This window comes from Podarcis pityusensis (genome assembly GCF_964106645.2).
Source record: "Podarcis pityusensis genome assembly, chromosome: 13".
Taxonomy (NCBI): Eukaryota; Metazoa; Chordata; class Lepidosauria; order Squamata; family Lacertidae; genus Podarcis; species Podarcis pityusensis.
In genome coordinates this window covers 19621543-19625002 of record NC_138038.1, presented here as the reverse complement: position 1 = coordinate 19625002, position 3460 = coordinate 19621543, and positions in this window count along the sequence as shown.

Here is a 3460-nt window from a genome sequence, read left to right as displayed (position 1 = left end):
AGGAGTTTTTCCATTTCGCTAATTGGCAGTATTTTGGAAGCCACTTGGTTTTTTCGCCTACCTCGTAGCAAAACGTCACAACACCTTTGATTTTGGCGGTTAGGCATTGGCAGGGGTATTATTATGCAAATGAGTTGGGGCGGAGGAATGCCATCACCCCCCCCAAATGTTGAAGGGTAGTTCGTTAAAGGACTCCGGGGGGCGTCGCCTCGTCCGAAACCTATGGAGGCTAGGGCCTAAAGCGCGCTCCCAAGCGGTAACCCCTCGGGGAGCGCCTAGGGATGTGCATCTCGGGGGCTCCCCCTATTGGTGCTGAACCCTTCCCGGTTTTATGCCGGTTACTCTGATAGGGCCAATGCCTAAAGCCAATACCGCTCTTACCTGTAATCAATAAAGTTGTGTCCATTTTTCTCCCATTAACCTAAATTCTGGTGTCCGGTGTCTTTATTTATTCCATCTGTGGGATGGGGCGGGAATCGCCACGCAAAGCGCGTGCCTTGCTTTAGGAATGCTTTAGTTTTGGAACGGACTTCCTGAACGGATTAAGTATGAGAACCACTTAAACGTATGCGATTTCACTTAAACGTGCAGTGCCTTGGAATGTAACCTCCCACCTAAATGCAAACTTGCCTGTAGTGATTGGCTACACAAAGGATGGGGAACCTGTAGCCCTCCAGATGTTGGGTCTCCCCACTCCCATTGGCCTTGCCAGCCAGGGCTGATGAGAGCTGGAGTCCAACCACATCTGATATAGCAAGCTTAACTTTTCTGTCCTCTGATTAGTCCCCCCCCCAAGGTTAGTACAGTGATACCTTGGTTTACGGACGCGGGTGGCACTGTGGGTTAAACCACAGAGCCTAGGACTTGCCGATCAGAAGGTCGGCGGTTCGAATCCCCTCGATAGGGTGAGCTCCCATTGCTTGGACCCTGCTCCTGCCAACCTAGCAGTTCGAAAGCATGTCAAAAGTGCAAGTAGATAAATAGGTACCACTCTGGTGGGAAGGTAAACGGCGTTTCCATGAGCTGCTCTGGTTCGCCAGAAGCGGCTTAGTCATGCTGGCCACATGACCCGGAAGCTGTACGCCGGCTCCCTCGGCCAATAAAGCGAGATGAGCGCCGCAACCCCAGAGTCGGTCACGACTGGACCTAATGGTCAGGGGTCCCTTTACCTTTTCCTCGGTTTACAAACAGCCCTGTTTACAAACTATTCGGTTTACGAACTCCGCAAAACCGGAAGTAGTGTTCTGGTTAGCGAACTTTACCTCGGTCTATGAATGGAAGCCGAATGGTGGAAGGGTACCGGCGACAGGAGACCTCATTAGGGAAAGCGCACCTCGGTTTAAGAACGGATTTGGTTTAAGAACGGACTTCCGGAACGGATTAGGTTCGTAAACCAAGGTACCACTGTATTGCTTCCTTCTGCTGCTCACGAAAAGCCCAATTTCTAAGCTCATTGTCTAGTGTCTGACTCTCTCCTGGTTTGAGAACTCTTAGCTGCTGAGCTGCTCAGGGTGAACAGAGGTCTCTCCTTGCCCCAGAGTCTCACACACCTATCACATAAACCATCCCTGTTATGGGGTGAGGCTCTTTGCATGCAATACTCCCTCCCACCTTGTTTGTTTGCAAATGGCAGTATTGGCCTTGGCCTGCCGGAGGACGACAACCTTTGGTGCTGTGTCAGAAACCATACCAATTACATTTCTGTGGTATATTTGCCCCTTTGGGGGTCAGGGAGAGAATCCAAATGTGCTTGGTAGTTCCTTTTTTCCTCCTCCACCTCAGGAAAAACAAAAACTTATTTCCTTGAAAACAAGGGCCAGTTGAAGCTGAGCCATGTTGGTGAATGCAGTGATGGGGAATCTGTGGTCCCTCCAGACGCTGCCACACTCCTACTCCCATCAGCCCACAGCCATTGTGGCCAATGGTCAGGAATGATGGGAGATGTAGTTTTGAATGATCTGGAGAGCCACATGTTCTCTGTCTCTGCGCAAATGTACAGTATGTCAAGAGCAAGACTGAGGATATATATATATATATATATATATATATATATATATATATGACCCCTCTTGCAAATGGTAGGCTTCGCAACATGGGCTGAGCTTTGAAATGCAATTTACCGTATTTTTTGCTCTATAAGACTCACTTTTTTCCTCCTAAAAAGTAAGGGGAAATGTGTGTGCGTCTTATGGAGCGAATGCAGGCTACGCAGCTATCCCAGAAGCCAGAACAGCAAGAGAGATTGCTGCTTTCGCTGCGCAGCGATCCCTCTTGCTGTTCTGGCTTCTGGGATTCAGAATATTTTTTTTCTTGTTTTCCTCCTCCAAAACCTAGGTGCGTCTTATGGTCTGGTGCGTCTTATAGAGCGAAAAATACAGTAAGTTTTGTGTGTGTGTTGGCTGATTTAAACACCTGCATGTGGTATCGGAAATACGGCCCTTCCCTTTCCCTTGTTGCACTGAAGTGTGTGAGTGAGGTATACACACACACACACACACACACAGGCTGACATTTCCCGTGATCCCAGAACAGATCATACAAGGGATCCATATGATTGCAGATATACATATCGCAATGCAACCACATGTTCTGTCGCCCGTTCCATCGCGCATTTGCATCTGATGTGTGGTCAGTTCCTCCTAGCCAAATTTGTCGGTGGCAGATGATGGTACAGATGATGAGAGTTTACCCCCATAATAGTTTGCCCAGCTGCATGAGGTCCTTTAGGCAAGAATTGCAAGTCCCCTCCTGCAAGGGGTGTGTGTGAAGACTTTTCATCCCCACGTCTTGCTAGGAAGACGGCCCTAGTCTGCCTTGCTATTTCAGCTCGTTCCGAGAACATGGAAGTTGGGTTGAGCTTGGCACAACACACATCCACATTTCAACTAGAATATAGACAGGCAGAACTGTGGGTCCTGCATTTTAGTCCCTTGTCCACCTCTGCGCATGCCAAACAACTAGGACCAGTTGCAGGATCGCCCCCAAGATGGCACATGTTCTGACTTAGTCAAGGTTTGGAATTCTACCTTTGAAACCTTTTATTGCAGTTCAGTTCTTGCAAAGCTTAGGCTGCTAGATTTAAGGTATGCTGACAGAATGAGGAACAGGGGATTCTGTTAAATAAACATTCACAACTTTATGGCTAGGGAACAAATAATGTAATAAAGGGGGAAATATGATATTTGTAGAAAATAGCAGAATATAATAATGAGGATAATAAATCAGAAATGGAAGTTGAGGGAAGTCCAAAGGGGGGGGGAGGGAGAGGTGTTATGTAACTTGTATGTTATAAGGATATTTGTAATGAGAAAAAAGAAAATTAATTTAATTTTTTTTTTAAAAAAGGAACGGGCAATTCTGGGGGAACTGTTGGCATTGCCAAACACCAACAAGGGCATTTGCCGCCCCAGATTGACAAAACACACACTGCGAGCTGAAAGACAACAAAAGGGCCACTCTG